General features: G+C 43.6%; 1 pseudogene; it reads left to right on the forward strand.

Annotated features, from left to right (window-relative positions):
- Window positions 1–9,268: 9,268 nt before the first annotated feature.
- Window positions 9,269–26,631, forward strand: part of LOC129825767 (thioredoxin reductase 2, mitochondrial-like) — a 53,983-nt pseudogene continuing 36,620 nt past the window's right edge.

Here is a 26,631-nt window from a genome sequence, read left to right on the forward strand (position 1 = left end):
GTCCCATGATGCCAGATCAATGTCTGCTCATGGGGCGGGCGGGCCTATGACTTAGTTAAACTCCAAAGGGAATTGGAGTTTCCTTCATTAAACAGTTTAAAATCACATTCCATAATTTCACAAATAGTTTAATCTTTACTCATTCATTTTATACAACAATTAGATGCAAGCCTCACAACTGAGACTCTAGTATAAACAGAGTTATGGTAATGTGGCTGTATTGTCTCTCATGAGTTTCACAAACATTAAACAAAATGGACCGGTTGTAGCTGGATTCTCGCCCGAACATGTACACATTCTCCAAAACATGGACATTGTTCAGTTCTCAAGTTCTATGATGGAGAAGAGGTTCTTTTGTTCTCCTGTGAAACCTTCTCTCTCTACACTCTGGCCATGAGGAGAGAGACTCCTCTAGGAATTTATTACCTGCGATAACAGAGCCTGGGTGTAGGGGGAAGAGAGAGAGGTGGTGAGAGAGAGGGGGATGTTGCAGAGAGAGGTGGATGGTACTCGCTATCCCCAAAGAGGGCCACGTCATGACACTACCATCTAAATTATAAACAAGACATGCGGAAGTGGAAGACAGCATTTAGCACCACTTCTGGGCATTATGAGTACCTCGTCATGCCGTACGGGTTAATGAATGCTCCATCAGACTTTCAATCCTTTGTAGATTACATTTTCAGGGACCTGCACGGGCAGGATGTAGTGGTGTATATAGATGACATTCTAATATACTCCGCTACACGCGCCGAGCATGTGTCCCTGGTACGCAGGGTGCTTGGTCGACTGTTGGAACATGACCTGTACGTCAAGGCTGAGAAATGTCTGTTCTTCCAACAGTCCGTCTCCTTCCTAGGGTACCGCTTTTCAGCGTCAGGGGTAGAGATGGAGAATGACTGCATTTCAGCCATGCGTAATTGGCCGACTCCAACCACGGTAAAGGAGGTGCAGCGGTTTTTAGGGTTTGCCAACTACTACCGGAGATTTATCCGGGGTTTTGGTCAGGTAGCGGCTCCCATTACCTCACTGCTGAAGGGGGGACCGGTGCGACTGCAGTGGACAGCTGGGGCGGACAGGGCTTTTGGTCACCTGAAGGCTCTGTTTACCTCGGCTCCCGTGCTGGCTCATCCTGATCCCTCCTTAGCGTTCATAGTTGACGTGGACGCGTCCGAGGCAGGGATAGGGGCTGTGCTGTCTCAGCGCTTGGGTACGCCACTAAAGCTCCGCCCCTGTGCATTCTTTTCGAAGAAGCTCAGCCCGGCAGAGCGAAACTATGATGTGGGGGACCGGGAGTTGTTGGCTGTTGTCATGGCTCTGAAAGCATGGAGACATTGGCTTGAGGGGGCTAGACACCCTTTTCTCACTTGGACTGACCACCGCAATATGGAGTACATCCGGGCGGCGAGGAGAATGAACCCTCGCCAGGCAAGGTGGGCCATGTTTTTCACCCGTTTTCTTTTCACCCTTTCCTACAAACCAGGTTCCCAGAACGTTAAGGCAGACGCACTGTCCCGGCTGTATGATACAGAGGAGCGGTCCACAGATCCCACTCCCATAATTCCAGCTTCTCGCCTGGTGGCACCGGTGGTATGGGAGGTGGACGCGGACATCGAGCGGGCGTCACGTGCAGAGCCCACTCCACCTGAGTGTCCAGCTGGGCGTCTGTACGTTCCGTTTGATGTCCGCGATCGTTTGATCTGTTGAGCTCACACGTCACCCTCTGGTCATCCTGGCATCGGTCGGACGGTGCGCTGCCTTGCTGGGAAGTACTGGTGGCCCATTTTAGCTAAGGACGTGAGGGTTTATGTTTCCCCCTGTTTGATATGCGCACAGTGCATGGCACCTAGACATCTGCCCAGAGGGAAATTACAACACCTTCCCGTTCCACAGCGACCGTGGTCACACCTATCGGTGGATTTCGTGACTGATCTTCCCCCGTCGCGGGGTAACACCACGATCCTGGTCGTTGTGGATCGGTTTTCTAAGTCCTGCTGTCTCCTGCTTCTCTGCAGTCCAACTCATCCCAAACCATCTCAATTGGGTTGAGGTCGGGTGATTGTGGAGGCCAGGTCATATGATGCAGCACTCCATCACTCTCCTTTTTGGTCAAATAGCCCTTACACAGCCTGGAGGTGTGTTGGGTCATTGTCCTGTTGAAAAACAAATGATATTACCACTAAGCCCAAACCAGATGGGATGGCGTATCACTGCAGAATTCTGTGATAGCCATGCTGGTTAAGTGTGCCTTGAATTCTAAATAAATCTCAGACAGTGACACCAGCAAAGCACCCTCACACCTCCTTCTCCATGCTTCACGGTGGGAACCACACATGCGGAGATAATCTGTTCACCTACTCTGTGTCTCACAATTGGCTCATCAGACCAAAGGACAGATTTACACCGGTCTAATGTCCATTGCTCGTGTTTCTTGGCCCAAGCAAGTATTTTCTTATTGGTGTCCTTAAGTTGTGGTTTCTTTGCAGCAATTCGACCATGAAGGCCTGATTCACGCTGTCTCCTCTGAACAGTTGATGTTGAGATGTGTCTGTTACTTGAACTCTGTGAAGCATTTATTTGGGCTGCAATTTCTGGTAAGGCTGGTAACTCTAATGAACTTATCCTCTGCAGCAGAGGTAACTCTGAGTCTTCCTTTCTTGTGGCGGTCCTCATGAGAGCCAGTTTCATCATAGTGCTTGATGGTTTTTGCGACTGCACTTGAAGAAACTTTCAAAGTTCTTAAAATTTTCCGGATTGACTGCCCTTCATGTCTTAAAGTAATGATGGACTGTCATTTCTCTTTTCTTATTTGAGCTGTTTTTGCCATAATATGGACTTGGTCTTTTACCAAATATGTCTATCTTCTGTTTACAACCGCTACCTTGTCACAACACAACTGATTTGCTCAGCCACATTAAGAAGGAAAGAAATTCCACAAATTAACCTTTAACATGGCACACCTGTTAATTGAAATGCATTCCAGGTGACTACCTCATGAAGCTGGTTGAGAGAATGCCAAGAGTGTGCAAACTGTCATAAAGGCAAAGGGTGGCTACTTTGAAGAATATCAAATATAAAATATATTTTGATTTGTTTAACACTTTTTTGGGTTACTACATGATTCCATATGTGTTATTTCATAGTTTCGATGTATTCACTATTCTACAATGTAGAAAATAGTAAAAATAAAGAAAAACCCTGGAATGAGTAGGTGTTAACAAACTTTTGACTGGTACTGTGTAAGGATACATGAACCTTTAAAAAGTGCCCCCCCCCCTTCTTCCCTCTCGCCTCTCCTCCACTTCAATCCCTTCCAAAACCCTTCCCACTCCACCCCTCTCACCTTTTCTCCACTCTACTCCATGTACCTCCAAGTGGACTTTTCCATTTGTACAGACCTTTTATTAAGTGCCTGTGGCTCTGGGATCAGGCATACTACCTGGTTGTCAGCGTACCTGGTCGCCACGGGGTTTCAATGGTGCACACAGATCTTGGAGTGTGTGTGTGTGTGTGTGTGTGTGTGTGCACACACCTACCTCAAGCATTTCCTGCACTTTTGTGTTGACACTGTTTTCGCTGACAAAGAAGAGCTATACTGGTGATTCTAGACACTTCAGCTTGTTGAACAGTGCCTCAGCATCCGGAATGTCTTCTTCTAGGCTCACCAGGCTGTCGGCTGATCTCTTCAGGGTCCCGCCAACACCATCTGGAGCCCCTTTGCCATGGCTGGCCTCAAATATATTCCAGCTTATGTCGTGGAAGCCTCGCTTGAATTGTTCAATCGAAAAGAGGAAGAAGTTTCCCTTCTGTTTATACTGGCTTGCTGGCCCGTTGCTGAAGAAGTGCAGCCGTTTAACTTCTGGGTCCCTATCCTTAACCATCGCCAAAACTGGATCAAGGTGTGCCCAGATTGCTGGCGGTTCATGCCTTCTTGATGTGAAGGTGGAGCAGAAGGCAACGGGTGAAGGCTCCTGCCTGCTGATGCGAATCTCTGAAATTAAACGACTGGACTTCCATGGAGTATTTGCAGGAGTAATTCTCGCTGAAGTCCACATGGATCAAACACTCATTGTGCTTGAGACTCTTCCCTCAGCTCTCTGTACGCTGCATACTGCCTGCCATCTGATGTTGAAAAGATGGTGCCTGAACCTGAAGAGCCTGTCCTGGAACTGACTGACAAGTTCGTCATCAGTCATTTGTCACCTCCTTTCTTTACTGTAACGTTGGTCCTCTGTTCATCTTTGGAGCTCTCAACTGACCATTAGATCAGGGCAATTTCTTTGATGGGGGTTTCACAAGGGTGTGAGTGGTATGGTGGCACTCCTTACAATAACCATATGGTTAGGTTATAGACTTGGTGTTGCACACAGTGACATTTGTCATCTCCTCAAGATTTTGGGACAATAAAAGCCCACGGCTGTAAAGGCTGTTAGCCATGATTTGGAGATTCTCGTGGGTTTTACATTGGCACGTCTCACGGTCAGCTTCGGTGGGCGCCACAACCCAAAATGGCCTAAAGGTGCAGAAGAAGGGGTGGCAGCGTAGCCTAGTGGTTAGAGCGTTGGACTAGTAACTGAAAGGTTGCAAGTTCAAATCCCCGAGCTGACAAGGTCATTCCGCCCCTGAACAAGGCAGTTAACCCACTGTTCCTAGGCAGTCATTGAAAATAAGAATTTGTTCTTAACTGACTTGCCTAGTTAAAAAAAGAGTAGGAGATCAAGTCTTGACTTTCTGAAAATAACTTATTGTGTAGATTCTTCATTGTGTCTGTCAGAGAACGTTTTTGCATTTTCTTTCTGTTTTCGCGTGACAGCTTATTTCCTCCCTGTAGTTATGTGACTCACAAAATCCCTCAAAGTAGGATTTCACTCTCTTCTCGGATTCAGCAGCACTATCCTCTCTTTTTCCAAGGTGGCTTGAAGTTTCTTAATCTCTTTCATGAGCCTTTTCCTTGTATTGTTGGTCTTTTTTTTACCTTGACGTCTTTGCCTAAAACACAGTAAGCAGTAAGTATTGTAATCAGTCAACTAATCAATAAATAAATTGACCAATCAATGAATCAATAAACCAATCAATCAAACAAAAAAACATAGTAATAGCATGGGTTTGTTTTGTAATATAGAACAGAGCACAAATATTGTGAACTGTTGTGAACACAACTCAAATAGATCCTGACTAATAAAGCATCAAAGTGCCCAGCTTCAAGCTTGCTCTAACCTTGAGGGCCCTGGCATTGGGTCGTGTTCAGGAAGTGGGGGAGGTGTGGGAGGAGGGGTAAAATATGCCCTGGCTGTTTCTCTTGCCTTTTCTTCTCTCTTCGTCTCTCTCCATTTTTTCCTGAACACGCTTCTCTCTCTCACTGACGTCCACTATCCTCATCTTTTTTCCTGTCTCTCTGTCATCTCTGTCTCAGGGTACTTTTAGTCTTCTCTCTGGGTCTGCATCATGGCGTGCTCGGTAACGCCACTGCATTTAAGGAGCACTCAGTCATGGTGCCAATATATTTGTTTTATATACAGTACAGGTCAAAAGTTTGGACACCTACTAATTGAAAATATGTTTGGCAGAAAAGTACAAATTAACTTCAAGTGTTCACCATTATGCTAGCTGGATCTTGATCATTATAGCTAACTTAGCCTCCAAATTTCCAATTTGTTAGGTGGAAAATTTGTCAGAAAAGTTAGAAAATGAATTAGTTATGTCATTATTTATTATCATTTACATAATACATTTAGATGTTATGTATATTTAGATACATATTTGTTTCTAATTACAATAATGACTAGGTCTATTTACATTTACATAAATTTGATATGTCATTGTATTGCAATGTATATACAATTATAATTAGTAATTGTAATGGAATTAGCTATATATACAGTACCAGTCAAAGGCTTGGACACACCTACTCATTCAACGTTTTTTAAATTTATTTTAGTGGTAGAAAAAGTACCCACTTGAGTAAAAGTACAAATACCTTAATAGAAAATGACTCAAGTAAAAGTGAGTCACCCAGTAAAATACTACTTGAGTAAAAGTCTAAAAGTATTTGGTTTTAAATATACTTAAGTATAAAAAGTACATGTAATTGATTAGATATACTTAAGTATTAAAAGTAAAAGTATAAATGATTTCAAAGTCCTTATATTAAGCAAACCAGACGGCATCATTTTCTTGTTTTTATTTGATTTATGGATAGCCAGAGGCACGCTCCAACACTCAGACATCATTTACAAATGAAGCATGTGTTTACTGAGTCCTCCAGATAAGAGGCTATAGGGATGACCAGGGATGTTCTTTTGATAAATGTGTGAATTAGACAATTTTATTGTCCTGCTAAGCATTCAAAATGTAATGAGTACTTTTGGGTGTCAGGGAAAATGTAAGGTGTAAAAATTACATAATTTTCTTTAGGAATGTAGTGAAGTAAAAGTAAAAGTTGTCAAAAATATAAATAGTGAAGTACAGCTACCCTAAAAGACTACCTAAGTACTTAAAAGTATTTTTACTTTACACCACTGCTTTATTTTTACTATTTTCTACATTGTATAATAATAGTGAAGACATCAAAACTATGACATAACACATATGGAATCACATAGTAACCAAAAAGGTGTTAATTAAATCAAAATATATTTATATTTGAGATTCTTCAAAGTATCCACCCTTTGCCTTGATGATATCTTTGCACACTCTTGGCATTATCTCAACTTCATGAGGTAGTCACTTGGAATCCATTTCAATTAACAGGTGTGTCAGGGTAAAAGTTAATTTGTGTCACGATCGTCTTGACTTGGAAGAGAGGACCAAAACGCAGTGTGTGAAAAAAACATTCTCTTTTATTAGAGAGACGAACAACGAACGAAACAAAACAACAAACTGACGACCGTGAAGCTATATAAACAAATGGTGCTGACATTGGTCACTACACAATGACATAGACAATTACCCACAAACACCTAAAGCCTATGGCTGCCTTAAATATGGCTCCCAATCTGAGACAACAATAAACAGCTGTCTCTGATTGAGAACCAAACCAAGCAACCATAGACTTTCCTAAACACCTACACTGAACACAACCCCATACATTCTACAAATCCCCCTAAACAATACACACACCCTAAACTAGACAAAACACACAAACAACACCCATGTCACACCCTGACCTAACTAAACTAATAAAGAAAATCAATATAACAGAGGCCAGGGTGTGACAATGTGTGGAATTTCTGTCCTTAATAATGCGTTTGAGCCAATCAGTTGTATTGTGACAAGGCAGGGTTGATACAGATAGTCCTATTTGGTAAAAGACAAAGTGCATATTATGGCAAGAACAGCTCAAATAAGCAAGGAGAAACGACAGTCTATCATTACTTTAAGACATGAAGGTCAGTCACTCTTCTTCAAATGCAGTCGCAAAAACCATTAAGCCATATGATTAAACTGGCTCTCATGAGGACCGCCACAGGAAAGGAAGACCCATAGTTACCTCTGCCGCAGAGGATAAGTTCATTAGAGTTACCAGCCTCAGAAACTGCAGCCCAAATAAATGCTTCACAGAGTTCAAGTAACAGACACATCTCAACATCAACTGTTTAGAGTAGACTGCGTGAATCAAATCAAATCAAATTTTATGTGTCACATACACATGGTTAGCAGATGTTAATGCGAGTGTAGCGAAATGCTTGTGCTTCTAGTTCCGACCATGCAGTAATATCTAACAAGTAATCTAACAATTTCACAACAACTACCTTATACACACAAGTGTAAAGGAATTAATAAGAATATGTACATAAAAATATATGGATGAGCGATGGCCGAACAACATAGGCAAGATGCAGTAGATGGTATAGAGTACTGTATATACATATGAGATGAGTAATGTAGGGTATGTAAACATTATATAAAGTGGCATTGTTTAAAGTGGCTAGTGATACATTTATTACATCCAACTTTTAATTATTAAAGTGGCTAGAGATTTGAGTCAGTATGTTGGCAGCAGCCACTCAATGTTAGCGATGGCTGTTTAACAGTCTGACGGCCTTGAGATAGAAGCTGTTTTTCAGTCTCTCGGTCCCCGCGTTGATGCACCTGTACTGACCTCGCCTTCTGGATGATAGCGGGGTGAACAGGCAGTGGCTTGGGTGGTTGTTGTCCTTGATGATCTTTTTGGCCTTCCTGTGACATCGGGTGGTGTAGGTGTCCTGGAGGGCAGGTAGTTTGCCCCCGGTGATGCGTTGTGCAGACCTCACTACCCTCTGGAGAGCCTTACGGTTGTGGGCGGTTGCCGTACCAGGCGGTGATACAGCCCGACAGGATGGTCTCCATTGTGCATCTGTAAAAGTTTGTGTTTTTGGTGACAAGCCGAATTTCTTCAGCCTCCTGAGGTTGAAGAGGCGCTGCTGCGCCTTCTTCACCACGCTGTCTATGTGGGTGGACCATTTCAGTTTGTCCGTGATGTGTATGCCGAGGAACTTAAAACTTTCCACCTTCTCCACTACTGTCCCGTCGATGTGGATAGGGGGGTGCTCCCTTTGCTGTTTCCTGAAGTCCAAGATCATCTCTTTTGTTTTGTTGACATTGAGTGTGAGGTTATTTTCCTGACACCACACTCCGAGGGCCCTCACCTCCTCCCTGTAGGCTGTCTTGTCGTTGTTGGTAATAAAGCCTACCACTGTAGTGTCGTCTGCAAACTTGATAATTGAGTTGGAGGCGAGCATGGCCACGCAGTCATGGGTGAACAGGGAGTACAGGAGAGGGCTGAGAACGCACCCTTGTGGGGCCCCAGTGTTGAGGAGCAGCGGGGTGGATATGTTGTTTCCTACCCTCACCACCTGAGGGCTTCCCGTCAGGAAGTCCAGGACCCAGTTGTACAGAGACCCAGGGTCTCGAGCTTAATGATGAGTTTGGAGGGTACTATGGTGTAAAATGCTGAGCTGTTGTCGATGAACAGCATTCTTACATAGGTATTCCTCTTGTCCAGATGGGTTAGGGCAGTGTGCAGTGTGATTGCGTCGTCTGTGGACCTATTGGAGTGGGTCTAGGGTGTCAGGTAAGGTGGAGGTGATATGGTCCTTGACTAGTCTCTCAAAGCACTTCATGATGACGGAAGTGAGGGCTACGGGGCGATAGTCATTTAGCTCAGTTACCTTAGCTTTCTTGGGAACAGAAACAATGGTGGCCCTCTTGAAGCATGTGGGAACAGCAGGCTGTGATAAGGATTGATTGAATATGTCCGTAAACGGGGCCTCCCGGGTGGCGCAGTGGTCTAGGGCACTGCATCGCAGTGCTAACTGCGCCACCAGAGTCTCTGGGTTCGCGCCCAGGCTCTGTCGCAGCCGGCCGCGACCGGGAGGTCCGTGGGGCGACGCACAATTGGCATAGCGTCGTCCGGGGTAGGGAGGGTTTGGCCGGTAGGGATATCCTTGTCTCATCGCGCTCCAGCGACTCCTGTGGCGGGCCGGGCGCAGTGCGCGCCAACCAAGGGGGCCAGATACACGGTGTTTCCTCCGACACATTGGTGCGGCTGGCTTCCGGGTTGGAGGCGCGCTGTGTTAAAGAAGCAGTACGGCTGGTTGGGTTGTGCTTCGGAGGACGCATCGCTTTCGACCTTCGTCTCTCCCGAGCCCGTACGGGAGTTGTAGCGATGAGACAAGGTAGTAATTACTAGCGATTGGATACCACGAAAAATTGGGGAGAAAATGTGATAAAAAAAATAATAAAATAAAATAAAATAAAATAATATGTCCGTAAACACACCAGCCAACTGGTCTGCGCATGCTCTGAGGACGCGGCTAGGGATGCCGTCTAGGCCGGCAGCCCTGCGAGGGTTAACACGTTTAAATGTTTTACTCACGTCGGCTCCAGTGAAGGAGAGCCCACAGGTTTTGGTAGCGGGCCATGTTGGTGGCACTGTATTGTCCTCAACGTGAGCAAAGAAGTTGTTTCGTTTGTCTGGGAGCAAGACATCGTGGTACGCGACGGGGCTGGTTTTCTTTTTGTAGTCCGTGATTGACTGTAGAACCTGCCACCTACCTCTTGTGTCTGAGCCGTTGAATTGCGACTCTACTTTGTCTCTATACTGACGCTTAGCTTGTTTGATTGCCTTGCGGACGGAATAGCTACACTGTTTGTATTCAGTCATGTTTCTGGTCGACCTTGCCCTGATTAAAAGCTGTGGTTTGCGCTTTCAGTTTTGCTTGAATTCTGCCATCAATCCATGGTTTCTGGTTGGGGAAGGTTTTAATAGTCGCTGTGGGTACAACATCACTGATGCACTTGCTAATAAACTCGCTCACCGAATCAGCATTTTCATCAATGTTGTTGTCCGTCGCTATGTGGAACATATCCCAGTCCACGTGATCGAAGCAATCTAGAAGCGTGGGATCCGATTGGGCGGAACAGCGTTGAACAGACCTGAGCATGGGCATTTCCTGTTTTAGTTTCTGTCTATAGGCTGGGAGCAACAAAATTGAGTCGTGGTCAGATTATCCAAAAGGAGGGCTTTGTATGCGTCGCGGAAGTTAGAATAACAATGATCCAGGGTTTTGCCAGCCCGAGTCGCGCATTCAATATGCTGATGAAATTTAGGGAGCCTTGTTTTCAGATTAGCCTTGTTAAAATCCCCAATACAATAAACGCAGCCTCAGGATATGTGGTTTCTAGTTTACATAGAGTCCAATGAAGTTCTTTCAGGTCCGTCGATGTGTCTGCTTGGGGGGGGATATACACGAATGTTATAATCGAAGAGAGTTCTCTTGGTAGATAATGAGGTCGGCATTTTATTGTAAGGAATTCTAGGTCAGGTGAACAAAAGGACTTGAGTTCCTGTATGTTGTTATGATCACACCACGACTCATTAATCATAAGGCATACACCCCCGCCCTTCTTCTTACCAGAGAGATGTTTGTTTCTGTCGGCGTGATGCGTGAAGAAACCAGGTGGCTGTACCGACTCTTATAATGTATCCTGAGTGAGCCATGTTTCCGTGAAACAAAGAACGTTACAATCTCTCATGTCTCTCGGGAAGGAAACCCTTGCTCGGGTTTCGTCTACCTTGTTGTCAAGAGACTGGACATTGGTGAGTAGTATACTCGGGAGCGGTGCCCGATGTGCCCGTCTACGGAGCCTGACCAGAAGACCGCTCCATCTTCCCCTTCTGCAGTGCCGTTGTTTTGGGTCGTCAGCTGGGATCCGATCCATTGTCCTGGGTGGTGGACCAAACAGAGGATCCGCTTCGGGAAAGTCATATTCCTGGTCGTAATGTTGGTGAGTTGACGTTGATCTTATATCCAATAGTTCCTCCCGGCTGTATGTAATAAAACTTAAGATTTCCTGGGGTAACAATGTAAGAAATAATACATAAAAAAACGAAATACTGCATAGTTTCCTAGGAACGTGAAGCGAGGCGGCCATCTCTGTCGGCGCCGACACAAATAAAGAATCAGGCCTTCATGGTCGAATTGCTGCAAATAAACCACTACTAAAGGACACCAATAAGAAGAATAGACTTGCGTGGGTCAAGAAACATGAGCAATGGACATTAGACTGGTGGAAATCTCTCCTTTGGTCTAATGAGTCCAGATCTGAGATTTTCGGTTCCAACCGCAGTGTCTTTGTGAGACGCAGAGTAGGTGAACGTATTATCTCTGCATGTGTAGTTCCCACATGAAGCATGGAGGAGGAGGTGTGGGGGTGCTTTGCTGGTTACACTGTCTGAGATGTATATTTAGAATTCAAGGCAACCTTAAGCTGGTGACACTGTCAGTGATTTATTTAGAATTCAAGGCACACTTAACCAGAATGACTATCACAGCATTCTGCAGTGATACAACATCCCATCTGGTTTGGACTATCATTTGTTTTTCAACAGGACAATGATCCAACACACCTCCAGGCTGTGTAAGGGCTATTTTACCAATAAGGAGAGTGATGGAGTGCTGCATCAGATGACCTGGCCTCCACAATCATCGGACCTCAACCCAATTGAGATGGTTTGGGGTGAGTTGGACCACAGAGTGAAGGAAAAGCAGCCAACAAGTGCTCAGCATATGTGGGAACTCCTTCAAGACTGTTGAAAAAGCATTCCTCGTGAAGCTGGTTGAGAGAATGCCAAAAGTGTGCAAAGCTGTCATCAAGGCAAAGTGTGGCTACTTTGAAGAATCTAAAAACTTTATTATATATATTGATTTGTTTAACACTTTTTTTTGTTTACTACATGATTCCATATGTGTTATTTCATAGTTTTGATGTCTTCACTATTATTATTCTACAATAAAGTAGAATGAGTAGGTGTGTCCAAACTTTTGACTGGTACTGTATATATAGTTGCTAATTGCACTACAATTGCTAATTATAATTGTATATACATTGCAATACAATGACATATCACATTTATGTAAATAGGCCTAGTCATTGTATCGTAATTAGAAACAAACATGCATCTAAATATACATAAAATATAAATGTATTATGTATATGTTAATAAATAATGACAGAAGTAATACATTTTACATCTTTCCTGACAAATTTTCCACCATGTTAGGTGCATGTTCCACCCTGTTATGTGCATATGCCTAAAAGGGTGGAACCTAACAGAGTGTACATTTGGAGGCTAAATTAGCTATAGTGATCAAGATTGAGCTAGCATGACATCAAGATCCTGTGAGTGATCAAGATCCAGCTAGGATAACACTTGAAGTGAATTTTTACTTTTCTGCCGAACATATGTTTTTAAATGAAGCGTTGATAGTTACTTAGCTTTGCACTGTTTTCCTGCCAAAATAATGATTGATGCTTCCTGAAAAATATGTCATTGTGGGAAGGGACTGTTTTTAAAAGTGGTATTACAACACACTAACAGGGTGCAAAGTGAAATCAGAGACACACAGAAAAATTATATATTTTTAAAGTATTGATGACAGATATTTTAAGTAGGACTATAAAATCATGAATAAATATTTTTAATATTTAATGGCTCATATTTATCGTAGAAGTTGATGAATAGCACCGGCCTACATCCACAAAAAACTAAATGGTCAAAATGCTTAAAATTCCATTTCAGATCCATATCTTTGTGTTTTTATGTTAAAGAACACCTAACTTTATATTTTAAGCCTTTCGGAAATCACATTTTACACAATAATTGGTGTTATTTCTTCGGACAAGCAGAGGCACCACATAACAGGAAGGACCCGGTTCACATGGGCCAGTGGTAGGCAAAGCTAATGGCTGAAAACCGAAGGGAGAAGTCAGAATGGCGCCTGGAATTTGAGAACTATGTTTGGCCTAGGAGGACAAAAAACACATCTATCAAATGTATTTGTTTTTACAATATTTTATTTGGAACACTATAAAGACATTTATATTTTGACGACGTAGTTTCAGTGAATGTGCTTCCAATGTAAAATGAGGCAGGCAGACTTACAGACACCTATGAAGGGCCTTTTGTAATAACAACATGGCAGCACTCTAGAGGCAGACGCCGGTGGAAACGCACCAACTGCATTCATTTTTTTTAAACGAGAAACTTGACAGACATGGAGTTTGTTGCCATATTGCTAGCTAGTGACAAACTGACAGATTATGAGAAATGGATTTCGAGTGAATCTCTCAAACAGCGTTTTCTCTTTCTATAGTGGTAACCAATGGCCTGCAAGCAAGCTGTCAGTTTGCCCAGTACCTCAGAATAGTTGAGGTAACGTTACTTGGCAAACTGTCAGTGTCAAATATTCCAAGTAATGTGTGTCTTTGGTAGAATAACATGCTCTTTTCAAATGCGCTTCATTATGCACTTGTCAGCTTGGTTTCTAGATAAGTAACCACGTGTACATTCTAAGTAACTGTTATGTGTTTATGGTGGTGTCAGCATTGACCAATAGAGATTAAATGTCAAGGCATTTGGTTTGTTACAGGGAAATTTGACTATTATCTCTTCGTTATTGGAGGTGGGTCTGGCTTGTTCCAAAGAAGGTGGTGTCTCAATCCCATGATTAAATCATTAGTATTACAATACGTTATGAACTAGTAGGGACTTCACTGTTTGTTCTTGATGATAGTATACAATCATATGTACCCCAGATGGTTTGTTACCAGGAGGTCTGGCTCTGTGTAAAGGTTTTATATAGGATAATGTCTAATCTAATGTGTTAATGCAGCTTTACTGACAATGAAGATTGACCAAAACATTCTGTCCTTTGTTTTCAGCGGCTCAGGTAGGACAGAACATTGCTGTGTTAGATTATGTGGAGCCTTCAGTTAACGGTAAGAGAAATGTTCTCATACTGACTGTACATTCCACCAAAAACAGCTTGACTTGAACTGTTGACTTGAAGCATTTCACCTTGCTTGTCTCGGAGTAAACAAACTGTATGTTGTGAACGATCTGCAGTAATATAGAAATTAAAAAAATATATCATGCTACCCTTCCAGGTACTAAGTGGGGCATTGGTGGCATGTGCGTGACTGTGGGCTGCATTCCACAGCTGTGAAAGACGCCCAGAAGTATGGCTGGCAAATCCCTAGGCCCATCTCCCACGACTTGTACATCTCATTAGTATGAGAACAATGGAAACCTGTGGATTTGCACATTTCTCAAACTGTTTTGGATTAAGTAGAAAGAACATATATTTTACAAGTTTGTTAGTTTCTTAATACCGATAGTCATTCTGGTTTCTAGACTAAATGTTTGTCAATGTTTTGGATTGATAAGAATTCTTATCACAGATGCCTGTCCTATTCCACGTCTAACTGTAACTCTGGTGTGTTTTTCCAGGAGCACCATGGCAGAGGCTGTACAGAACCATGTCAAGTCCCTCAACTGGGGCTACCGTGTTCAGCTACAGGACAAGTGAGTGACACACCCTTACTTACAGCCACTGTGGCTGTACACAGGCAGCCCAATTCTGTACACAGGCAACCCAATTCTGTTATTTTCTTCACTAATTGGTCTTTTGACCAATCAGATCAGCTCTTTTGCCAATAATTGGGGAAAGATCAGAATTGGGCTGCCTGTGTAAACACATGCGGTATGTCATAGATTCTGTTGTATAACTTAAACAGTGATTTTACACATGCATACCTGCAGTTTTCAGTAATTTTGTTATGACAACTGCCTCAAGTTTCCGACTTGAGATATTCCCTCTTAGGCCAAGCAGACCTGTTGGTACACAGAGGTTACAGTGCTATGATGAATTGTCCATGATTGCATGCAGTGCTCTGACTGAATGGCTGCAGGGCTAACAGGTGTTGCTCTGCCTCTATGTGCCCACACTCTCACAGCAGATGTTCACATTGTGCAACCGAATCTCATATTCAAGACGCAGTTTCATAGAAAATGGCTTTACATCTTTCCTCCAAACTTTGTCTTCACTCTCATATGTAATTGTTTTGGCTAGAAAACGGCTTTAACAGTGTAGCTGTGCAGTACTTCCCCTTTTTCAGCTAAACCCAATGTTTGCACAAGATCTCTCAAGTTCTCCAGTGGTGTTTGTATTGTGTCACCATGTTGTTTTCTTTGACAGGAATGTGAAGTATCTGAACATTAAAGGAAGTCTGGTGGATGAGCACACAGTCAAAGGGTTAACCAGGACAGGAAAAGAGGTAATACTACACTACCAGTCAAAAGTTTGGACACACCTACTCATTCAATGGTTTTTCTTTATTTTTACTATTTTCTACATTGTAGAATAATAGTGAAGACATCAAAGCTATGACATAACACATATGGAATCATGTAGTAGGCAAAAAGTGTTAAACAAATCAAAATATATTTTTGATTCTTCATAGTAGCCACCTTGATGACAGCGTTAAACACTTGGCATTATCTCAACCAGCTTCACTTGGAATGCTTTTCCAACAGACTTGAAGGAGTTTTCACATATGCTGAGAACTTGTTGGCTGCTTTTCCTTCACTCTGCAGTCCAACTCATCCCAAACCATCTCAATTGGGTTGAGGTCAGGTGATTGTGGAGGCCAGGTCATCTGATGCAGCACTCCATCACTCTCCTTATTGGTCAAATAACCCTTACACATCCTGGAGTGTTGTCCTGTTGAAAAACAAATGATAGTCCCACTAAGTGCAAACCAGAAAGCGTATCACTGCAGAATGCTGTGATAGCCATGCTGGTGATGTGTGCCTTGAATTCGAAATACATCTGTGTCACCAGCAAAGCACCATCACACCTTCTCCATGCTTCACATGGGAACCACACCTGCAGCGATCATCCGTTCACCTACTCTGTGTCTCACAAAGACACGGCAGTTGGAACCAAAAATCTAATTTGGACTCATCAGATCAAAGGACAGATTTCCTACTGTCTAATGTCCATTGCGCGCGTTTGTTGGCCCAAGCAATTGGTGTTCTTTAGTAGTGGTTTATTTGCAGCAATTTGACCATGAAGGCCTGATTCACACAGTCTCCTCTGAACAGTTGATGTTGAGATGTGTCTGTTACTTGAACTCTGAAGCATTTATTTGGGCTGCAATTTCTGGTAAGGCTGGTAACTCTAATGAACTTATCCTCTGCAGCATAGGTAACTCTGGGTCTTCCTTTCCTGTGGCGGTCCTCATGAGAGCCAGTTTCATCATATGGCTTGATGGTTTTTGCGACTGCTCTTGAAGAAACTTAAAGTTCTTGAAATTTTCCAGATTGACTGACCTTCATGTCTTAAAGTAATGATGGAATGTCGTTTCTCTTTGCTTATTTGAGCTGTTCTTGCCATAATATGGACTTGGTCTTTTACCAAATAGGGCTATCTTCTGTATACCACCCCTACCTTGTCACAACACAACTGATTGGCTCAAACACATTAAGAAGGACAGAAATTCCACTATTTAACTTAACAAGGCACATCTGTTAATTGAAATGAAATCCAGGTGACTGCCTCATGAAGCTGGTTGAGAGAATGCGAAGTGTGTGCAAAGCTGTCAAGGCGAAGGGTGGCTACTTTGAAAAATCTCTAATCTCAAATATATTTAGATTTATTTAACACTTTTTTTGGTTACTACATGATTCCAAATGTGTTATTTAATAGAAAGGAGGACCAAGGCACTTTTCATATAATAAATAAAAATGCCTTTATTAGTATGGCATGTTCAATAGAAACAAAGTTGTTTAAAAACCGACGCGTTTCGGCTGCATGGCCTTCGTCAGGGAGTACAGAAAAGGGAGAATACAATACACCATGGCAACCCTGCCTCCCTACAAGCTATGGGTATTGATCATGTTCCGGCCTCTATTAGAAAAGGGGACCGTCTTAAACAGTTAAACCAAAGGGAAAGTTTTTGGATTTACAAACTACAGGCCACTAAATACCCTGGTTTAAATGAAGATATGGATTTCTCACCCTTCCTGTAGGGTCGTGATGGGTCCATTTGCTGTCATCTAGTGGACATTTTGCTCAATTGCCCTCAGCTATGTTTGGACTGTTGTTCATGTTTTGCTGTGGTCTAGTGTACTGTGGAATATATTGCTTTCTTGTTCTGGACACTTCTCCCAGTCATGGTTTGGGTTGGAACTGCCTCTCTGGGTGTTCTGATGCTTCTAACTTGGAGTTGTATGCTCATGATAACATAGCTACAGTATTTCACCTTTTATTGTGTATATTATTGCTTACTAGTTGTGTCCAATTTGGTAACCACTCCCTCTTCTAATTAGGGCTAATTGGAAAAGCCTTTCAAAAGAGGACATTGTATTCTCCCTTTTCTGTACTCCCTGACGAAGGCCATGCAGCCGAAACGCTTCGGTTTTTAAACAACTTTGTTTCTATTGAACATGCCATTCTAATAAAGGCATTTTTATTTATTATATGAAGAGTGCCTTGGTCCTCCTTTCTTTTTGATGACCAATTTACACCTTTTACCAAGGAGCACCTTCTATCTACCAAAATATACTATAGTGTACCTTAGTAGCGCTTCCCTTCCTCCTCTTTCTACATGTTATTTAATAGTTTTGATGTCTTCACTATTATTACTACAATGTATTACTACAATGTAAAAACAAAGGAAAACCCTTGAATGAGTAGGTGTGTCCAAACTTTTGACTGGTACTGTATTTCAAACTGGGAGTTAATGACAAAAAATGTAAATGTTCACCATATTATTATTTTTATTTAAGGAACCCAATTTCAACACTGCGGTATTCATATTTTCCTATTGAAGTCATTATAATTTCTCTCCCCCTTGTCTGGCAGATGACACTGACTGCCAAGGACATTGTGATTGCAACTGGAGGGCGGCAAAGTACCCCACACATGTAAGTATTAACCTTTACCTCTCTCCGTCCTCTCTCTCTCTCTACTCCCTCACCTCCATCTCTCCTCTCTCTCTCTCTGTCCTTTCCCTCTCTCCGTACCCCCCTTCTCCCTCTGTATGTGTCCTTGCCCAGTAGACAGAGGGGAGAGATGTCTCCTTCGTTGATCCTCCCAGCTGCTGATAACACCACAGTGGATCTGGAGCTTTTGATGGGATGGTGGTGGGCAAAACATGGCTCTCTCTGGGTGGAGGAGGGAGGCTGTCTGGGTCTGCATCTCAAATGGCACCCTACCTGTTCCCTATTCAATACATAGGGAATAGGGTATCATTTGGGATACACTCTGGGACTGCGGCCTCTCATAGGCCTCCCTCCCTGTGGTGTATCACAGGCAGTGACTTAATGTCTGTTGATAACAGACTAACAAAGAACAAAGCCATCCTTCCTCGCCCAATCGTTTGCCAGGAGCTGTATTGACAAATTGAATCAAACAGTGTTTGTTGTGTTAACCTGTTGTTTCTACTTCCTGTGTTGTAGATCCACGGAGCAATCCAGCACGGCATCACTAGTTCTGGCTGAAAGAGTCCCCTGCCAAGACGTGAGTGGTACATGTGGTGAAACACACAGACACACAAACCATACAATGCTGTGCCATGTACACAGACAGCTCTGTCATAATGATCCATCCAGGACACAGCGTGTTCTACTATAGGACGTGTTAAATGTTCCTGTCACTCACTCCTCCTGACTCAGATTAGCTGTGTGTGTGTGTGTTTAGAAAAGTTTGGGACACACACACACACATCTCCAATCCAGCCATTTAAATCCTGTCATCGCCTGTCTAATTGGTCTCTCCACACCGTTTCCACTTGGCACAAAATGGAGGTTGAGTGTAATGTTTGTTAGTGTGGCTGTAACTTAACCGTACATAGTGCCAACAGTGAAGAGTTATCTTTGTCACCTACTCATTGATAATCCTAGCTATTATAAATATAATCTACAATAGATTTCCATCGTAATTTTTCTAGCGCAACAACCTATTTGTTACCCCTCTCCAGTTTAATTGTATTTTTCTTGTCAAACTAGGCTGCTGTTCTAACATTCTACCACTAGAGGGCAATATGAACTCATCTTCACAACAAGCCCATCTGGGACAGATGGTTTTAATTATGAGATTTCTGTTGTTTAAATTTGGCGCCCTACACTTTCACTGGCTGTTGTCATATCATCCCGTTAACGGGATTGCAGCCATAAGAAGTTAACAAAGTTAACAAACCATTTTCACTGTAGTGTCCAAAACGTCTTTCAAGCTGTCAGGCATTCCCTTGGGTGCACTGCAGCATCCACCAAGAGGCTTTTGCTTCCAAGTGGCATCGGGAGCAACTGCTTGCACATGCGTTACCACTCCACTATGTCTCCCTGTCATCTATTTTGCGCCATCAGTACAGATACCAACACATCTTGACCACAAGTCCATTTGATGTCACAAAACTGTCCAGTACTTTAAATATATAATCTCCTGTTGTCATGGTGTCCAGTGGTTTGTAGAAGAGGATGTCTTCTTATGACTGAGATCCCGTTAACGGGATCGATATGACAACAGCCAGTGAAAGTGCAGGGCGCCAAATTCAAACAACAGAAATCTCATAATTAAAATTCCTCAAACATACAAGTATCTTATACCATTTTAAAGTAATCTTGTTGTTAATCCCACCACAGTGTCCGATTTCAAAAAGGCTTTACAGCGAAAGCACCACAAACGATTGTTAGGTCACCGCCAAGTCACAGAAAAACACAGCCATTTTTCCAGCCAAAGACGGGAGTCGCAGAAATAGATAAAATGAATCAATAACCTTTGATGATCTTCCTCAGATGACACTCATAGGACTTCATGTTACACAATACATGTATGTTTTGTTCGATAAAGTTCATATTTATATCCAAAAATCTCAGTTTACATTGGCGCGTTATGTTCAGTAATGTTTTGCTTCCAAAACATCCGGTGATTTTGCAGAGACCCACATCAATTTACAGAAATACTTATCATAAACGTTGATCAAAGATACAAGTGTTATACATGGAATTTTAGATCCACTTCTCCTTAATGCCACCGCTGTGTCAGATTTCAAAAAAGCAAACCATGCAATAATCTGAGTACGGCGCTCAGAGCCCAAACCAGCCCAAAGAATATCCGCCATATTGTGCAGTCAACAGAAGTCAGAAATAATATGATAAATATTCACTTACCTTTGATCTTCATCAGAATGCACTCCCAGGAATCCAAGTTCCACAATAAATGTTTGTATTGTTCGATAATGTCCATTTATGTCCAAATAGCTAATTTTGTTCGCGCGTTTTGTAAAACAAATCCAATGTCACGAAGCGCGTTCACTAGGAGCAGACGAAATGTCAAAAAGTTCCGTTACAGTCCGTAGAAACATGACAAACGATGTATAGAATCAATCTTTAGGATGTTTTTAACATAAATCTTCAATAATGTTCCAACCGGACAATTCCTTTGTCTGTAGAAAAAGCAATGGAACGCGAGCTACCTCTAACGTAAACGAGCGTCACGAGCTTGTGGCACTCTGCCAGACCACTAACTCAAAGAGCGCTTATGAGCCCCCTCCTTTACAGTAGACGCCTCAAACAAGTTTCTAAAGACTGTTGACATCTAGTGGAAGCCTTAGGAAGTGCAACATGACCAATATCCCACTATCTTCAATTGGGAATGAGTTGAAAAACGACCAACCTCAGATTTCCCACGTCCTGGTTGGAATTTTTCTCAGGTTTTTGCCTGCCATATGAGTTCTGTTATACTCACGGACATCATTCAAACAGTTTTAGAAACGTCAGAGTGTTTTCTATCCAAATATACTAATAATATGCATACATTAGCAACTGGGACTGAGTAGCAGACCGTTTACTCTGGGCACCTTATTCATCCAAGCTACTCAAAACTGCCCGTTTGTTGACTCATCCAGCTGTAACATATAATTCACTGGCTTGTTTCCAAACATCTCCTGCCATGTCACTGATGTGTCGTGAAGCCGTGTTGTTTGATGAAGGCATTGTCTGTATCGTTTTTTGGGGCTTTTCCCCCAGCGTTGTCCCAGCCATATCCGCGGCAGCAGGAAGAATGAAGCCCTCGACAATAGTATGGGGCTTGCCTGTCCTAGCCACTCGGTAGCTCACCATATAAGACGCCCCTTGTTATTGTTGTCTTAATTCTCGCTCAAAAAATAAAACTCCTGTGGCTTATTTTTCAAATTGGCATGTTTTGTTTCTAAATGTCTACGCAAGAGTGATGGTTTCATTGAGTTATGAGATAGTACTTTTGCACATATAAGAGTGACTGAGGAAAGGCAGTACTCCCAATATAAGTGAACCCCAAATCAATGTAGTTCTCATAATATTTGCGCCTCTTTGATGGTCCAACGTCCCGGTCTGTTCAGTGCTTTCCCAGTTAAGGGGTCAGTAGTTCTTCGGCTGCATCAGATTCTCAACTGTCAGTGTCCATGCTAGGTGGGCTAACAACAAATATAGAATTACTGATGCTAGCATTGGATGTGCTCGTGGAAGCAGAACAACTTGTGTCGTTGACAGGTGCAGGTGTAGTACTGCTGGTAGTAGCAGTACTACCAGTAGAGCTGGTATGTGTCTCTATGGACGGGGGCCTTAGTTTCTTTTAACCCTTTTATCAATTTTCACGCAAACGGAATGAGTAGCAGCTACGTTAGGCTACATACGACCGTTAGTGGAATTCCCGCGAGAGAGTAACGGTTAATGTGATTGGATGTTAATTATTTGACTAGGCTACCTGTATTTGACATTGTGTTGTTATTTTGCTGAACACTAGATGGTTTAATTGTATTTTTGGCAGTGAAACAAAGCTACTCAGGCGAGCAAAGAACACCAACCAAATGTATAGCCCCGTTGGAAAATATAGATTGACTTTATATATATTTTTTGGGGGGGGGACCGTTTGAAAAAGTGAATCCAAGAGAAAAAATAAATAATAATATTTTTAATGTGATTCACATTTTTATTTGGCGTACCCCCGATGGCATTGCGTGTACCCCATTTTGGGAATAGCTGAGGAAATGAGCCTGGGATGAAAAGATGCAACATCAAAAGGAGACAGTGAGACAATTGTAACACACTATCTTTTCTCTCTGTAGTCACAACTGTGTTAGGGAGTTGAGTTCTCATCCTATATCTTTCTATTTGGAGTCAAAGTCCACTGCCTGTAGAACTCTCCCCTCTAAGGAACACTTGTGAAAGAGCACTGTTATTGTGGCGAACACAGGAGACACCGAAGGAGAACAGATTCACTTATCTCTTGTCTGGACTGCTGAAGGTTGGCCCAAGGTTATGAGAGAGAGAGCGAGCTAGTGGCAAATTCTTAACTGTCAGTCAGACATACTCCTACAGTCATTGAAGTGGCTTTGGATCAGGATGTAGCCTATGGAAGCCCTGAGTTTGATTGTGTTATCTTTGTTGTTTGAAAGGCTGCTCCTAGTACTTCTCATCCTCCAGGGGAGTGGGAAACATTTACTGGGCAGATATCAGTACAGTAAAGTATGTCTTTCCCCTGGAATTCATCCCTCTGTAGTTTCTAGTTACACAATCCCCCATGTCTTTCACATCTGGATGCAGTGTTTTTGAGACCCACTTGTGAGTTTGTGCCTCCACCAATGCTTTCAGACACCACCATCCGGATGAGGGATAACAGAACGATCCCAGAGTCTCTCTGAAATACAATATAACCAAGCAGCCAGGGAAAGGAGATGAGTGTGGAATCAGCCTAAAGCTCCTGGCCTAATCCCTCCCTAAGCCACCTCACAATGTGCACTAAGTGCAGCTGTGCATTAGGTGGACAGGAGGATCGGGGTACTGACGCTCTTAGCAGTTAGCGCTAGCATGAGTGGGGGGTATGGCTGGGCTTGTGTGTGTGCCCCAGGCACCCTCAGCTGCCAGGGCCTGGGCCAGTGTGGAGAGCCATGGATAGGTAGAGGATGGGAGAGCACGAGAGGCCCTGGCCTCCATGCGGGTGATGGGCGTCACTCAGCAGAGTGATGTGTGGACTGAGCCATGAACACGGCACACCCCATCCGCAGGGATTAGCCTGAACGCTAGTAGTGAGTGGAGCTCAGGGCTGGATTAGAGGTGTGATTCACCTGGCCCACACACGCACACAGAGACCGGCCCTACCAACTCCGCCACCCCTTCCTCTTTTTCCTCTCTTATAGTCTGTCTTGAGTAATGGAACCTCCGAAGTTCGAACAGTATCAGATTCAGACTAAACCTCAGATTCAGACTAAACATTTGTGTCCAGTTTCCCTGTTTTGTTTGGCGCTGTAGTATTCAAGATCATTTGAAGGAAAATGTATGAAGTGCATCGTATTGAAAAGTACATATACCTGTACCATATAACTTCCAAGAGATATCTTTTAAATGAAAACAGCTAAAGATGAATGTTTTTTGTTTTTCAGACTTGTGGTTGGTGCCAGCTGTATCCTTTTGACTGCCGATGTGCTTGGTCATGAGTCACTGGTTACAGTGTATATTGTCAGAGTGAGTTGGCCCTAATGTTGAAGGCAAAAGTGATGAATTGCAGTTCAACTGGTGACCCCCTTATTCCTAGACTAGGGTCACCTGTCTATCAATGCCTCTTATTCTCCAGTTTCTCAGTTGTCACATCTACTTTAACTAGAGATAGACAAGGTTCTTCTGAGAGCATTTGTGTAGTGTTCTGTTTTCCTGAACATGGTGCTATGAAGATGTGGCCCTGGAGTGTGCTGGCTTCCTGACAGGCATTGGCCTGGACACCACATTCATGGTGTGCAGCATCCCCCTCAGGGGGTTCGATCAGGTACTGCACTTATCACCATTTTCAATTTTTCAAAATAGATTTGACACTATTTTAATTAATTTCTTATTTCTCTATACTGTATCGTGTTTATACTGTAACTCAAATGTTTTGTGGCTTTTAAATATATTTCAGAGATCGTTGAATTTCTCACTACTCATTTACAAATTGATATAGATTTTTTTGTTTTATTTTATTTAACTTCTATTTAACTAGGCAAGTCAGTTAAGAACAAATTCTTATTTACAATGACGGTTAACACCGGCCAAACCCGGACGACGCTGGGCCAATTGTGCGCCTCCCTATTCGCCTCCAAATCTCGACCGGTTGTGATATAGCCTAGAATCGAACTAGGGGCTGTAGTGACGCATCTAGCACTGAGATGCGGTGCCTTAGACCGCTGTGCCACTCAGGAGCCCATTGATTCACTGTGTACTGGTGATATTGGGACTTTTCTTGTACAAGTTAAGTTTGGAATAATAGTTTTCCCAAGTCGGGTGCTGGAAAGGTGACTCTGAGCTGTCAACAACCTGAATTTCTCCCCTCTTGTCTTGTGTGTGCTGCAGCAAATGGCAGGGCTGGTGACTGACTACATGGAGGCCTATGGCACCAAGTTCTCCCGGAGGAGTGTCCCCAAGACACTGGACAAGCTGTTCTCTGGGGCGCTGCAGGTGACTTGGACAGACAAACATACAGTACCAACAGGACACCTTTGACTCAGTGCTGTGGGCCGTAGGTGAGTGTGTCGGGGAAGGAAGATAATTGTCCCACAAATTACTACAGTAATACCCTAATGTTTGGAAGAAATCTAGTATTTTATTAGAAGCTGCAATCACGTGTGGTGAGTATGCTACATAACATACAATAAGCTTTGCAAAGACGTATCGGTTAAACCACTAGTCCCCCTTCCCTTTCCAGACATTTGTTTTATTGTCATCTACAAAAGAGTGCAGTGTCAGCAGACAATGTATCAAGCTCAAAAACAAGGTAATAAAGCGTGAATGATGGAATCACCAGGGGAAGTGTTAATCACCCAGCCGAGTGCTGGGTCCGGGTTCTGGGCCTGGCTGGGGCAGGATGCACCCAGGCACGGGTCACTGCATTCCCTCCTTTGTTCTCTCGCTCTGCTCTGGGCTTTCCTGCCCGTCGTACCAGCCCTGTGGAAACCAGCCTGCCACGCCACCCAACGCTACCTCCTGCAGCATCTGTCACTGCAATGCTGGCCCTGTCTGTCTGCGGCTCTGTACCCACACCAGACCTCTCTTGCCCTAGTCCTTTTCTCTCTTTATCACATCATGTAATTTCTCTCATTCCGCCAACCAACACAATGGAGGGAACTTCCGCCTGGCTGCCCGGCAGACGTTTATTTCTGTTGAGATGGTCCCAAAGACGACGCATTTCCGAAAGCCTGACTACAACCCTCCGCAGTGTGTGACTGTACAGTACCAACCAGGACAGGCCAGGGCATCTCTCTCTCTGCCTGTGCGTGTGACAGGGAGCATGTGACATGTGGACCAGGATGTGGGTGACCTTTTGGGAGAGATGACGTTTTTCCCACCCTGGCAGGTTGCAGCTCTCAGAGAGCTGAGGTTCAAACAATGTGGAAGTCGAGGCACAGTGTCCAGTCTGTTGACTGCAGTCAAAATACCAAGACCTTGAGACTCACTGGGACTGGGAAATTGGCAGCAATAATAATATTTGTTATAGAGTTATATTTTGGTGGATGGACATCTTCCTCTGCACTCTCACCCAGTAGGGGGTAAAGGATGACCCACTGTGTCTACTCTGGGCGGCAGGTAGCCAAACGATTATAGCGTTGGGCCATTAACCGAAAGGTCGCTAGTTTTGATCCTGAGTCGACAAGGTGAAAAATGTGTCCATGTGCACTTGAGCAAGGCACTTAACCCGAATTGCTCTAGGGTTGCTGACGGTAATGGCAGACCCTGGCCTTAACCCTAACTGCTCTAGGGTTGCTGACGGTAATGGCAGACCCTGGCCTTAACCCTAACTGCTCTAGGGTTGCTGGCGGTAATGGCAGACCCTGGCCTTAACCCTAACTGCTCTAGGGTTGCTGACGGTAATGGCAGACCATGGCCTTAACCCTAACTGCTCTAGGGTTGCTGGCGGTAATGGCAGACCATGGCCTTAACCCTAACTGCTCTAGGGTTGCTGACGGTAATGGCAGACCATGGCCTTAACCCTAACTGCTCTAGGGTTGCTGACGGTAATGGCAGACCATGGCCTTAACCCTAACTGCTCTAGGGTTGCTGACGGTAATGGCAGACCCTGGCCTTAACCCTAACTGCTCTAGGGTTGCTGGCGGTAATGGCAGACCATGGCCTTAACCCTAACTGCTCTAGGGTTGCTGACGGTAATGGCAGACCATGGCCTTAACCCTAACTGCTCTAGGGTTGCTGGCGGTAATGGCAGACCATGGCCTTAACCCTAACTGCTCTAGGGTTGCTGACGGTAATGGCAGACCATGGCCTTAACCCTAACTGCTCTAGGG

This window comes from Salvelinus fontinalis, chromosome 28 (genome assembly GCF_029448725.1).
Source record: "Salvelinus fontinalis isolate EN_2023a chromosome 28, ASM2944872v1, whole genome shotgun sequence".
NCBI classification, from domain to species: domain Eukaryota; kingdom Metazoa; phylum Chordata; class Actinopteri; order Salmoniformes; family Salmonidae; genus Salvelinus; species Salvelinus fontinalis.